Source organism: Cyprinus carpio, chromosome B22, assembly GCF_018340385.1.
Source record: "Cyprinus carpio isolate SPL01 chromosome B22, ASM1834038v1, whole genome shotgun sequence".
NCBI classification, from domain to species: Eukaryota; Metazoa; Chordata; class Actinopteri; order Cypriniformes; family Cyprinidae; genus Cyprinus; species Cyprinus carpio.
This window is the reverse complement of record NC_056618.1, coordinates 2,665,972-2,681,729: the sequence shown is the minus strand read 5'-3', so window position 1 is coordinate 2,681,729 and position 15,758 is coordinate 2,665,972.

Here is a 15,758-nt window from a genome sequence, read left to right as displayed (position 1 = left end):
GCTCCCGAACAAAAACAGTATATTTTTTATGACATACACAGAGCTAAAGTCTCAAGACGAGACAGATAAAATATGTTACTAAATAAATACACAATTGTGATAGAAGCTAGCTGACGTCTGATTTCTACAAGCGGTCGTAGGCTATTTACCATATTTACAGTACTAATGGCTTACGTGTAATAGTCTTTTGCATCGCTTGTAAATATTTCTGCCTTGTATGGTGATCATAATCCACATTGGATCTCAAACAGAAGTTATTTCAAACACTTGCTGCTGTCTGAAAGTGAGTCTTTAATGCTGGTGTTAGTTGTTAACTTTCTGAAATGATCCGCGACGCTGACGCTCTCCAGACGCGGATCTGGCACGATCAAGCCCCGGAAGTCACTGTGGAAACACAACTGGCTCTGGCACACCTACTTTTGGCCCGACAGTGAAAATGCAGCTATTCACTAGCTCCAGTGCACTCAAGCCAGATCAGGAAGCCTGCCTCTTCCAAACTCAAAGAGTACATGCTGTTGGTCTGCTCTAGTTATGAGGAATTAGATGTGATGGGAATTGAGGCCATATTAACAAGTGATCCCACCTCCTCCCTTGCTCCCGCATATATTCAAGTGGAGATTTTAACTTGCACTTCCAGCAGTGGTTCCTCATGGGTTGTAACGCTTCTCACTCGTAAGCCTTCCAATTCTCCCCAAACTTCATAATAAGCTGATGAAGTTGTGGGAGAAAACATATCTGGACATATTTGTGTTTTTGCCACCCCTGCGCCAAGTTGCCAGGGGCAGCTGTGGCCTAATGGTTAGAGATTTGGACTTGTAACCAGAAGGTCGCAGGTTCGAGTCTTGGTGCTGGCCGGAGTTGTAGGTGGGAGGGAGTGAATGAACAGCGCTCTCTTCCACCCTCAATACCCATGGCTGAAGTGCCCTTGAGCAAGGCACTGAACCCCCAGTTGCTCCCCGGGCGCTGGATATATAGCTGCCCACTGCTCCGGGTGTGTGTTCACGGTGTGTTCACTTCTCACTGCTGTGTGTGTGCACTTGGATGGGTTAAATGCAGAGCACCAATTTCGAGAATGGGTTACCATACTTGACAAATGTCACGACTTTCACTTTCAAGTTGTTCTAAGGGGCTGGTGGAACATGTTTATGTAAGGATACTCCAGTTTGAGGAATAACTTGCGAGCTACCTCTCTCCTGGTTTGGCATCCATGTGGAAGACTCGTGCCTTGCCTTCAAAACCATTCCAGGCTATTTCTAAACTAGTAGGCAAGGTACGCGGCAGCACAAGGCATCAATCTCATAAAAATGAGGGATCTTGGGGAGGATATTTCAGGTAAAAAACAAAAAAACAATAGTCAAAGCCCTAGCAGCGCTTTTAACTTTTCCTGATGCAGCGAAGCACTGAAGGTGTCTTTTTTGTGTTAAGAGGTTAATAGTGGACATTCGTTTTTTGCTCTCAACCCTCTCTTCCCACCGGGGGCAGGGCCACTGTTACTGTACAAGGCTATTTCAAATGAAAATGGGTGGCAGACGGAAGAAAGCTCCCCACCTTTTCATCCATCCCTCCAGAGTTCTTTGGAGTATGAGAACTGTGCACTTCCCTAACAGTCACATTATATAGGCAAAAAGAAGAAAACCCGCTGCAGTTTTTATTTTTCTGCTATGCTCTCCATTCTTTCATGAAAAAAATATAAATTTAGAAAGGGCTGTTCATGGATATGGAGTGGATTTACACTATGAATGTCCTGCTCCGAAATTATGTCCTTAATCCAAGGATAAATATATCAATATGCTTCCTCTGTGGTAAGCTGAGAGAAAAAGGGTAGAAGAGGTAGAGTGGAGATCACTATCTCATATCAGAATCAGAAAGAGCTTTATTGCCAAGTATGCTTATGCATACAAGGAATTTGTTTTAGTGACATAAGCTTCCAGTACACAGAGACAACAACACATAGAAAAAAAAATTGTATGAACAGTTGTGCTATAGATGATAATGGAATAGAATAGAGTAAGATTCAGAGATGTACTTGGATGGAGGGGTAAAAAATAAATATACGGATATTGCACATTTTTATTGCATCAGTGGAGAACATTTAACTGTTCATGAGGTAGATTGCCTGGGGGAAGAAACTGTTCTTGTGCCTGAGTGTCCTGGTATTTGCGTCTCTGAAGCGAGATTCACAAGCCACATTCTAACAAGTTTATGGGTTGAGCCGCCTTGTTAGAGTGTGGCTTGTGAATCTTGCTTCAGAGCCGCAAATACCCAGACAGCATTGATGTGCTTTTCCCATGTATCACATTGAAACTATCACATAAGTGAGAATATTAGACCTTACAATGTTGTGTCCCCTCCTTTCACCTGTGTCTCCTCTTAGGGTAGGATTTTTAAGTGCTAGAGGATTTTTTTTTTTTATCTAGCCTGGGCTATGGTGGTGAGAGAAAAGTGGTATGATTATTGCGTCCCACTTTATCATCATTTGCCCCTTCCGACACTAGGAGGAGGGTGTCGACTACTGTTACATTGACTCTACATTGACTCACCTGTTTAATATGGCTTATTCCTTGTAACTGCACTGCTCTATTTGTAATGTTGACTATTGTCTTTTTATTATTTCACACTTGTTGTAAAGTGACCTTGAGTTTTGTGAAAGGCACTTCAAATAAAATGTATTATTATTATTATAACTGTCGACTAGTTGTCGACACTCTTCCTTGATGGCTGGTGTTAGGGAGCTTGAGATTTAGGGTGGCCACTGGTACTCCACTCTCGGTACTCTCTCACCAGATCTCCCAAACTGCCCTGTGGAGCAGACAGTTGAGAGAGCACTGCTTTCTCATGAGGCCTCTTCTACTCTATTAGGACTGGATGCTGGTTGTCAAGATGTGGATATATTCCTGTTACCGCTCTGCTCTTTTTAATTCCCTGATTCTATTTGAGTGTTCTGTTACCAAAGTGATCATGGCTCATGGTTCTTCTCATGCCCATCTTTCTGAGGGTGGGACAAGAGAATCTGGTGATTAACGGTGTCAAAAGCAGCAGACAGGTCCAGCAAAAGTGAGTACTGAGGATTTTAAAGCTGCTCTTGCCAGTCGCAGGGCTTCAGTAACCGAGAGCAGGGCATTCTCACTTGTCCACTTGATCCTATCCCCACTCACCTCCTTCAAGTGATTTCTTCTTCAGTCATACCTTCACCTACTCACATTATCAACACATCTCTTCACTCTGGTACATTTCCCTCAGCATTTAAGCAGGCTCGTGTAAGCCCACTGCTTAAGAAACCATCTCTAAATCCAGCACTTCTAGAAAACTACAAACCGGTATCCCTTCTTCCATTCATTGCAAAGACACTTGAGCGAGTTGTGTTCAACCAACTCTCTATGTTTCTTGTACAGAACAACCTCCTGGACAGCAACCAATCTGGTTTCAAAGCGGCCACTCAACTGAGACTGCCCTGCTCTCGGTTACTGAAGCCCTGTGAGTGGCAAGAGCAGCTTCCAAATCCTCTGTACTCATCTTGCTGGATCTGTCTGCTGCTTTTGACAGTTAATCACCAGATTCAACTGTCCACCCTCAGAAAGATGAGCATCTCTGGAAACGCACTCCTGTGGTTTAAGTCCTACCTCTCAGATAGATCCTTCAGTGACTTGGAGGGGTGAAGTTTCTAAGTCACAACTTCTTGCTACTGGGGTTCCTCAAGGCTCAGTCCTTGGACCACTTCTCTTCTCCATCTACATGACGTCATTAGGAGCTGTCATTCAGAAGAATGGCTTTTTCTATCACTGCTATGCTGATGACACTCAACTCTACTGCTGCTCGCATTGCAGCCTGTCTGAGTGACATTTCTAGCTGGATGAATGACCATCACCTCAGCCTTACTAAGACTGGTGGTTCCAGCTAACTCATTGTTTCATCACAACTACTCTATACAGCTAGGTTTGTCAACCATAACTCCTTCCAGGACAGCCAGGACAGCCAGAAACCTAGGAGTTGTGATGGATCATCAGTTAAGCTTCACAGACCATATTGCTACAATGACCCGGTCCTGCAGATTTGCCTTATACAACATTAGGAAGATGAAACCCTTCCTATCAGAGCAAGAATGCGACATTTGAGCATTCATATGTTTTTACTGGACATTTTAGTCAGAGGAGCTGCGTTACTATACAAGTGCTCCAGGTGACGCAAATGAGGGAAGCACGCCCAGCATGCTTGTTAAATTCCGACAGCATGGATTTAGGACGCCGCTGCTGAGTATTCATCTCGCGAATCTCCACTCCCTAGCAAATAAATCAGACGAACTGCGACTCCTCACAAGCACAAACAAGGACTTTTTAAACTCTGCTGCGCTCTGCTTCACAGAAACCTGGCTGAACAGAGCAATCCCAGACAATACACTGGACCACTGCTACACTGTTTTAACACTAGAACTACCGGAATTCTATCACTACTAGAATGGCCATAGCGGTCATTCTGACCGTTCATACTAGACTGAACTGAATGCCATTTTTGAAATATCATATTTACATTTGAAGCTTCTTTTGAGGTTTTGCAATGAAGCTTTGTATGTCTGTTGTCATATTTTATGACATTATTACCCAAAATATACAGTATTTTTTGTAATATGTAATTATCTACATAGACCGCTCCCGAATGTACGTGCCTCCCTTTGTGTCCGGCAAGTGGGAGAGCAAAAGTTTTTCACCACAGTGAAAATGTTGTATTTGAAAGTCTAAATGCCAACCAATATAACCTGAAGCAGAATATTTCTGTAGATAAAACATTTTTGAATGTGAATTTCGGAAGTGATTACATTCAGCATAGAACTGAATTTCAGAAGTGATTACATTCAGCATAGAACTGACGTCATTCTACTACCTCTTCAGTCAGTTTAAATAAAAGAACTGCTTTCTGAGCCTTTGTCACTTTAATCAGACTGAATAAGCTTTTTTGCACTTCAATCTTTAGAGGCACTGTTTGTTCACCTAACTGGTTTGCACTCTATCTGCCATGTGCCTTACGCTGCTTTATTTAACTTTATTTGTATTTGTATTTGTATTTTTTTTACATGCCCTTATTTGTATAGTTGTATTTTATATTTTATCTGTATCTATCTGTATTTTTAGGCTCTACTGTTAGTGTTATCTGTATGCACCATGGGTCTGAGAGTAACGCAATTTCAATTCTCTGTATGTATGTACTGTACATGTGGAAGAATTGACAATGAAGCAGACTTGACTTGACTTGACATCTTTTTTCAACACATTTTTAATTACATACCTCACAAGTTATTGGAAATGTTTGGATCAAATGAATTGCAAAAAAATACAAACATTCATACACAACCACAACCATAATCAAAAAACATGAATAAATGGATCTGTTATGGTAGTATAGGTAATAATAAACATCGTCACTGTCGCTAAAAAAAAAAAAAAAAAAAAGCCTATTTTGTTTTATTTCACAATAATAATCTTGTCGGAACTAAAATTTGCCTATACGTATTAGATATAGCATTTCACTAGCATAAAAATAATAATAATATTATTATCATTATTATTATTATTATTATTACTATGCCTATTTTGTCATAACACTGAAGTATGCTATTATTGATAACAGCAAGGCTATAGTCTTCCAGCCTAACATACCTGGAACCGTGGCAAATTGAAGGACAGCACTTGTGGAAGTGGAGGTCTCCACCCGGCCTTTTTACGAACAGGAATTTTACAATAGAATATAAAGAACTAGAACAAAAGTTGCTATGCAAAAGTGACGTGCATCTTCAACCATGGGAAAAAAAGTCAAAAAAGCTGAAATTATACGCCATCTGTAATGTGAACGGTTGATTTGACCACTTTGGCCATTCAAGGTAGAAATAATCAGAACTCTTTCATGTTTTGTAATTTTAATAAAATAACAATGTTATGATAAAATATAAACACATTTAGGAAAAGTCAGGGTATTACAGTTATATGGGTTATATTTCAACAAAATTATTACATTTTAAAATTTAAAAACGGTCAAAATTACTGCATTGGTAGTTCTAGTGTTAAAGGATGCATACCACTCTGTCCCCCTAGCAACGCTGGGACTCTCTGATCACTGTTTAGTTCATCTTCTACCAGTCTACAGGCAGCAACTCAAATCTGCTAAGCCTGTAGTAAAAACTGTAAAGAGATGGACTGCTGAAGCAGAACAAGATTTACAGGCCTGCTTTGAACTAACTGACTGGAGTGTTTTTGAGGCTGCAGCTACTGATCTGGATGAGCTTACTGACACTGTGACATCCTACATCAGTTTTCTGTGAGGACATATGTGTTCCCACCAGGACTTATTTAACTTTTAACAACGACAAACCTTGGTTCAGTGGAAAGCTGAAACAGCTTTGCCAGGCCAAAGAGGACGCTTACAGGAGTGGGGACAAAGACTTGTACAAACAGGCCAAATACACACTGAATAGGGATATAAGAGTGGAAAAGTTAAATTACAATGAAAGCTAAAACAACAGCTTTCAAGTAATGACTCTACATCAGTGTGGAATGGCCTGAAAGCACTGAATCCAATCAACACCTGGCTGAAGACCTGAACAAGTTTTATTGCAGGTTTGAAAAGCAAAAGCTTGGTCTGACACCCCACACCCGCTCTGACCATCTCACAGCACAGCCATCAACACCCTCCCCCTCCCTCCCCCCTATTGTTTCTCAGCCTGTACTCAAGATCTGTGAAGAGGATGTATGCAAAGTCTTCAGGGAGCAGAAGATAAGGAAAGCCAAAGGCCCAGACGGTGTCTCTCCAGCCTGCCTCAAACCCTGTGCTGTCCAGCTATCATCCATCTTCACACTGAACTTCAGCAGATCCCTGAAGCTGTGTGAAGTCCCCTCCTGCTTCAAATGCTCCACCATCATCCCTGTACCCAAGAAACCAAAAAACACAGGACTTAATGACTACAGACCCGTTGCTTTAACATCTGTGGTCATTAAGTCATTCGAGAGACTGGTGCTGGGCTACTTGAAGGACATTACTGGACCCTTGCTGGACCCCCTGCAGTGTGCTTACAGAGCAAACAGGTCTGTGGATGATGCAGTCAATATGGGATTGCACTACCCCCTCCAACATCTGGACAAACCAGGGACTTATGCAAGGATCTTGTTTGTGGACTTCAGCTCCACTTTCAACACCATCATCCCGGACACCCTTCAGAATAAATTCACACAGCTCTCTGTACCCATCTCTATCTGTCAGTGGATCAACAGCTTCCTGACAGAAAGGCAGCAGCTAGTGAGGCTTGGAAAACTCAAATCCAACACCCGCTCCATCAGCACTGGAGCTCCTCAGGGCTGTGTTCTTTTCCCACTGCTCTTCTCCCTCTACACAAATGACTGCACCTCTAAAGACCCCTCCGTCAAGCTCCTGAAGTTTGCAGACGACACCACAGTCATCAGCCTCAATCCAGGATGGCAACGAGTCTGCTTACAGACAGGAGGTTAAAGAGTTGTCTGTCTGGTGCAGTCGCAACAACCTGGAGCTGAACACGCTCAAAACTGTGGAGATGATCGTGGACTTCAGGAGAAACCCCCCTGCTCTCCCCCCACTCACCATCATGAACAGCACTGTGACTGCAGTGGAGTCATTCAGGTTCCTGGGCACAACCATCTCTCAGGACCTGAAGTGGGACATTCACATTGACTCCATTGTGAAAAAGGCCCAGCAGAGGTTGTACTTCCTTCGTCAGTTGAAAAAGGTAAAACCCTGCCACAGGCACAGATGACAAAGTTTTACCTGGCTATTATTGAGTCAGTTCTGTGCTCTTCTATAACTGTCTGGTTTGGGTCAGCCAGCAAATCAGATTTAAGAAGACTGCAATGGACTGTTAAGACAGCAGAAAGGATCATTGGTGTGCACCTGCCCAGTCTTCAGGACTTGTCCAGAGTGAAGAAATGGGCAGGTAACACCATCAAAGACCCCTCTCACCCCGGACACAACTTGTTTGCACTTCTCCCCTCAGGCAGACGCTACAGATCTCTGCATGCACACTAGAACATCTAGGCATAAAAACTAGTTTTTTTCTCCCATGTCATCTCCAGTTTTAAACAGCTAACATTTGAATCATTACCTATGTTCTGTAATTCATTTCCGGTAAAATCATTCTACATCTTAAATGATGCCTTTCTCAAGTATTCCGTAAATACATATGCATATCTCTTTATTTATACAGTTCTATATAGAGTAAAGATTGCACAAATCTGTACTAAATCAATCTCTACTGTTCCCCAGATTCATACACATTATTTATTGCTAAGTCTTACTAATGTATTATTATTATTATTATTTTATTCTGTTTTCTGATGTCAGAGGTGTAGTATGCATGTATGTATGTACCAGGAGCACCTAAAAAAAAAAAAAACACCCAGATAAATTCCTTGTGTGTTTGCGCACACACCTGGCGAAATAAAGCTAATTCTGATACTGAATTATTAACACAAGACTTTTAAAAACAGCACCAATAAACCCAGGTAAACTCAGGCTGTTAAAAGCATACAGTCCATTGCACACCCCTATTTCCCTAAAATAGTCAGAGAGTCCGAGTAGTTTGCTAAAATGTCCCAATGTGAGTGTCCTAGGGATGGCTGACGCAAAACTGATGTTTTGACACCGTGGTCGAGATCCCAAAGTGCAGATGTTTCAAAACAAATGGTCCGAAGTGTGATTTGAAACACCCATGTCACGTGACTAAGGCGAATCAAAGCATCAGGGCGTTTCACAAGTCCGTTTAGAGACCCGAATCTGCTTTTGATCAACAAGGTCAGGAACAAAACCAGACAATCGACACATCTGTCTTAACCTAACACCCGCAAAGTATAAAAGTGGGGTTATGCAGCAGAACACAATTAATATATTTGTATAAAAATCTTCATAAGTAAAAAATGTCAGATATTGTAGCTTGATGTCTTTTATTAATGTTAATTTTTTCATGACCAAACTAACATATTCACAAAGAGTTCATTCGTTGTCAGAGAGATGTTACTACACATTACAAGAACAGAACAATAAAAACACAACTTCTAAATATTTGGCATAATTATATAGATGTTTCACCTGGGATTTGAACCTAACTGACAGGTTTCTGACAATATGCCATTCAGTGCAAACTAACCACTCTCCCCAACCAACATGGGTGAAATGACAAGCACACAGCATATGTGTTACAATCCATCAATTTGCTTGACTTGATTCATCATCAATGCTTTTTCAGAGCAATAGGTCACCGTTAGAGACAGGTGACTTGAATTGTTTTGAAGTTTCGGCACATTTGCCTTCAACTGTTTCAGTGTTTCACAAAGCCGCGCTCTACCCACCAACTAGGGTCCACCAGTGTATATACAGTCCAACAGAAGTGAAATCCAATTGATTGCAATTGTGTCTGGAAAGGTGAGTCCACAGAAGTTATCTCCACAATCCCAGGGAAGTTTTGTTGTGACTTAGTGGCTGACCGTTTGTTTGGCATGCTTTCTCTCTTTATAGAAATATTTCCTTCATTGTCATGTGGCTGGTCAAATACACGCGCACATCCAACCATTTCTTAAGAACATACACACTAAAATGTTTAAGAGGAATAAAATGAACTTAAAGGGGTCATGTGATTGCTTTTTTAAAGATCAATTATTTTTGTGTATTGTGTCGAATAGTTGACATGCTTTACTGTTCAAACAAAACACTATTTTTCATACTTGTACATCAGTTGGTCCTCTACCCCGCCTCTCTCAACGCGTTTTTTTCTACAAATTCCCTCCTTCTGACCAAGCTCAGTCTGCTTGATTGGCCAACGACCCAGTGCCTTGGGATGGGCCAAACATCGCAAGCTTTTGTCGAAATGTAACGCCCCTTTCCGATACGGCGAGCTGCAACTTAAATACAAATGTACAAGACAGTTAATATGGTCCCGTAGTTTTTTACCAGCATTCAAGCCCTAAAGGGGAACAGAGTCCGCGTTACAGACACAGTGATGAACTTGGATTATCTGAAGTACCCAAACCAACGGACAGTTAAGACAGCTCACACCCAACTGTTGACCCTGTCTCTCTCACTCACATGTTCACACACACATACGCACACACACACGATGCGCAACTCAGAATTTGAACAGTCAACAACAAATAACTTAAACTAATAACAAAACATACATACAGTAGCTGATTCAGTAGAGACAGATTGTCGTAGCAAAGTCAGAATTAACTCCTCTCCTAGGTTCACGAAATGGTCGTCCATGGTGCGTAGCTGTTCTGTTGTAAGTAATCTTAAAGATTCCTAAATGCATCTACTTTCGGAAGGCAAAATAAAGTGCGTTTGCTTTCGTCTAGATTGACCAAGCATCTCCCTGACTGACTGCATCCAACACTAACTGCAGTTACTGAACACGCTTACTCTCCATATGATGTGTATGTACGGCATTAAACGACAACACTGACACGAGCCTTGAACAACGCACTTCTTTTTACTGATTCACAATCACAGGTATACACATGGACGCTTTTTTGTGCATACTGAGTATGCGTACTACAAACAGAGTATCAGTGTACGGGGTGTCCGTAAGGACAAAATGGGTACACACTTGAAATTCAATACACACAGAACATACGCCTGTCCTTTTACTTTCAACATCACCCAGCAACGAAACACTTTCGACCTCATGTATTTTTATTTTTTTTCTATGAACATTAACAAAATAAACACGTTTGGAATTATATATACATATATGCACAAACTTCTACTCTAGGGAGAGAGGGTAGACTGCCTCATTTCCTACTGAACCCTGGGATATTCTGCCCAAACGACTGGGTTAGCCACTAACTAGAGATCCGTCTTTGTGATGTTTGCCGCACTCTAGTCGGATAACAATGAGAGGAGACACGGTGGTGTTTGTACTAGAGTGTCTGAAAAATCACTGGTGTGCTATATAGACGATGATGCTCAGAATAATGCTTACACATGGTTCATTGGGAAGGTGTTGTGGCAGATTTCGGTACCACTCCCACCATGTTAATGTGAGATGTGGAGGTGCTGTGTTAAGTTTGGGCCTTCCAAATCACGGGAGTCTCACCAGAGTTGCTGCAGACAATAACCTGGTCAACTGTCTTTCCCCATGTCTGATTATCTTTTAGTTTCAAAAATGTAACAAACTAGGACCAGTTTGTGCAAGTATGGTTGAGAGTAACCCTTGTTCCGCCTCCCTTTCCATAATTACGAGCAAGTAATGCATTCACCTCTGTTGAAATTTCCTAACCTTTGCCTTACATCGACTCTGCCACCTTTGCATTCGCTGTTGTGATAAGGACAATCGGCGCTTGGTTCCCTGTTTGTCTCAGCAGGTTCCAGTCTGCTTGCGTAGGTTGTCGTTTCAGAAGTGCTGTAGCTGGAGAGACTTTAGTGACTGCATGTGGATGGTATTTCTGTAAGACAACAGAAAAGTGTTTAATCGCTGGTTCAGAACCCTCGCCCTGCGATGTCTTCAGAGCCTTCTTCAGAGTCTGAACAAATCGTTCAGCTAGGCCATTGATGGATGGGTGATAAGGCGCAGAGTCTGATGTTTGAATCCCATTCACAATGCAGGAAAGAATGAAACTCCTCAGACCACCAGTTGGGGGCCATTGTCGCTTACGAGCTGCTGTGGTATCCCAAAACGACTAAAAACACAGATCTAAGCTCTTCGATGGTTTTCTCCCTCAGAAGATTTACTTATACTGTTCATCAACCGCTACTTGCTGGCCATTTTGCTGTGAGCATCAACAAGGCATGTTTCTAACATTCTGGCAATCTGGAGAACACCACACCTCCTATATTCTTTGCCATGTCTCCTCTGGGAAGTCACATGGGTGCAGGGGAGCAATCTGAGGCATGTTTCTAACATTCTGGCAATCTGGAGAACACCTTGCTTCCTCTTCGATCTCTGCATCTATGCCAGGCCACCAGAAGTAGCTGCGAGCCATCTCTTTTCTCCTTTCAACTTCTTCTGCGTGGCCTGCATGAAGTTTTCTTCAACAAAAGGATCCTCAGGGTGGGGTATAATGAAACGTTAACCCCAAAGTAGACAGCCCGCTTTGTACTGTGAGCTCATTTTGACGAACCAGATAACGGTTTTTAAGGTTGTCCCGCCATCTCTCTCCTCTCGTTACCATGGAGATCCGAGAAGGCCAGAGCCAAAACTTCTGACAAAACAGGGTCAGTTCTTGTGCATTGTTTCACTCATTGACACTATTAGACAGCAGTGACCAGGCGCACTCTGCACTTCCTGAAAGTAAAAAAAATAGTAAGCTTGACTGCCTTCTGGTGGTGTATCTGGCAGAGGCAACCTGAACAGTCCATCTGCATTACAGTGCTGCTTGGATCTCCTGTACTTGATGTCATACTGATGTGCCGACAACAACAGTCCAGCCCTGCATGCGGTTTGTCGCCAACGAGGGAATGCTGTTTGGGAACCGAAATAGAGGTAAGTGGTCCTGTGGTCTGTAAGTAGAGTAAATCTGCGGCCAAACAAGTATTGGTGAAAGTCTGGCATCACTGATCTTTGATGGCAAGTTTTTAATCAATGAACATTTTTATGTTTTTTTTCATTTTATTGGGGACTCATTCATGAAAATATGAGCAAAACAATTTTTTGTTTAAATTCATTTGTAAAGTATATACAAAATACTTGCTTTAGCTCCCAACCTTTTTTATTATTTATTTTTATTCATGAGTGAGGGAGAATTTACTGAATATATGTTGTAATACAGATTACAACTAATATGGTTAGCCAATTATACAAATTTCCCTAACAAAGGTAAAAAAAAAATAAAAAAAAAAAATGTCCCTTGAAATCAGTTCCCATGGGGCAAAAATACTAACCCCCTTAATGAAAAAAAGTTTATTTCTGATCCTGAAACACGCTTTTAACAGAAGGTAATGGTGCTTTCAGGGTTTGTATTTACTAGCTGAGAAGCAAATGTGGTTATGATGTCAGATGTGTTCAGGTGGTCATATTTTTTTTTAAAAAGTTTTCCCAAAACATTGAATTAGGGGATCTGTTGATGTACACATTGAAGTGTAGTTGAAATATTAATGTTGCTGTCTTTGGTACAATCAGAAGGCAACACTTCATATGTTGACAATTCAGTATAGTTGTATTTCAGGGTTAATCATGTAACACATTGATTCCACAATATGATTCTTTATTAATTTAATACTGATTCAACAATAAGTGATGTTGAATAAAGGTCAGAATGAATTGTAACACTGACAATATTACAACTGGATTCTTGTTCATTTCAGTGTTTCTGATTATCAACTGGTGTGCTGTAGATGATCATAAGGTCCATTAATATTCCTCTCTATATTTTCACCAGAACTAACCATATTGCAGCTCACCCTCAGTCGCAGGAGTGTGGGCAGGGCCTTTCATCCACGCAGTACCCTCAATCTCCACTCATCGTCCCATGACGCACGGTTGTTGCCGGCTCACATTCACCTGGTTCAGTCTCGCGCACTCGAGTAGTCCTGCTCCCTGTCAGTGCATAGGCTCGGGCTCTGCGACTGCCAGGTGGGCTCTAGCTCCGTGCAGCAGGATGGTGGGATGGCTTGGTCTCTGGTTCGTGAGTTGGGGCTGGAGATATCCTCTTCGGATACGGTGGCAGATGGGTAAATGGGGATCCATTTTTCTCCATGCACCCACTCAAACGAAAGCGGCGAAAATCCTCTATCTGGGACCTATAGTTCGCTGGGGCCGGCTTTTTTGCCTACATAACCACACCAGCTCGCTAGGTATATTCAGCATAGTAGAATGCCACAGGGAGCGAGCGAGTCAGGGAAGTCCGTAAGACACGCCAGATCGCAAAAAGTCCCTGTATGGTCCTCCAGCGAACGTTCCAGTTGCTCCAGGCACAGGAGTTGGGACTGCCATGGGATATACGACTATTCCGAGAGGGGGGGGAAACAAACAAAAAACCAAAAAGATAAAACGCAGCTAAACTGTTTGGGTCCGTGATTCTGTTACGGGTGCTGGTGTGTTAATCAAGGCGCACAATGAAGGAGATAAACAAAAAGGCTTTTAATGATCCACGGGAGTGAAAAGGGCACATCCAACACAAATGCTTCCAACATAGACATGAACAATACTACAATACTACATTAGAACATAACATCAATCACGGACCAGGAAAGAACTAAACGACAGGGTATATAAGCAGACATGAGGTAATCAGGGAAATGGAGACAGGGTGGGGATTCATTCACTTAACAAAACAAGAACAGAAACAGACCAAAACAAGGAACTAAGAAACTGAAAGTCACGGAATGTAATCAAACTGTTGTACACTCTACCAACTGTATTTATTTACCACTGTTTTTCTTCGTTGCTGCTGTTCATAATGATATAATCGTAAATCATAATACATTGCATTCCTATTTATAATCTGTACAGTACTCTGCTTAATATGTATGTAGCAGCTCCACTGTACATTCTGTAATCATAAGCTTCACTTACACTGCACTTATATGTATATAAAACACTGTATTCTTGCACTTCTGGTTAGATGCTAGTGCATTTTCATTAGCTCATGACTATAGTAGTACTCTGCAAATGACAATAAATTTGAATCTAAATCTAAAAAAAAATAAAAAAATATAGTTCCACATACAAAGAAGCATGTTAGAACAGAAAATAAAATTATGAAACAACTAGTTTTTTGGTGCACTTTCCTAAGGCATTTTTACCTAAGACTTTTATATTAAATGGCAACCTAATTTAAATACAGTAAACTACTGGCAACTGTCAAAACATCTTACTAGAAAATCATACACACTTTGTTTTCATCCTTTCTCTTCACTCTCTGAGCAGAAGGTCTCCAAACTCAATCCTTTCCAATCATCCTACTACTTTGTCCACACTTGAGCCTAATTCCTATCATAATACCATCTCATAGCTCCTTCAAGCCATTCCTCCTGCCATTGGTACCTGCACTATGACTCTCATTAAACACACATCCCTTATCACATTATACACTGGTGTTTTTCTTTTTTTTATCCCTCAACAATTTAACAGCTTCGTGACTAGAACCAGGAAGTATGACCATATTAGCCCAGTTCTGTCAACAAACTCCACCACGACTGGTCTCGCTATTAAACATTGTATAGATTTTAAAATCTTGCTTATTACTTATAAAGCCCTGAATGGTTTTTAGCTAAGCTAATAATCAACGAAACTGAATGTAATTACTTCAAGGATATTCGAGGTTAGAGAGGATTTGTTTGTAACTATTAGATATTATAATTCCCTATAGAAACCCGTTCTTTTAAAAATAAATCTCAGTTAACTAAATGTATCTAGTTGCAGTGATATTTACGATGACAATATACTACATCAACTATCAAATTTAGATGCATCAATATATCTGAGATCATTTGCAGTAGCTGTGTCTTACAGTTTGCTAATGCATACAAGGCAGACTTATTTCATACAGGTGCGCTCATATCTGTAACAAACAACACATGTAACTGACTACAACAAAACACTAGATTTACAGTTGTGTTGCGGCTTGCACTTAGCATGTAGAGACATACAGGAATAATTGAATATTTATCTATAAATGTGCCACAAATGTCTTTTACCCCTATGTTTTTGCAGTAACTCAAGAGAATATGTCATCGCAGAAGAAATGGCAGAGGTTCCTCCTCATCCTCACATACAACCTTTTTTTATTCAAACCCCTGACTTTTGTTTTTTCATG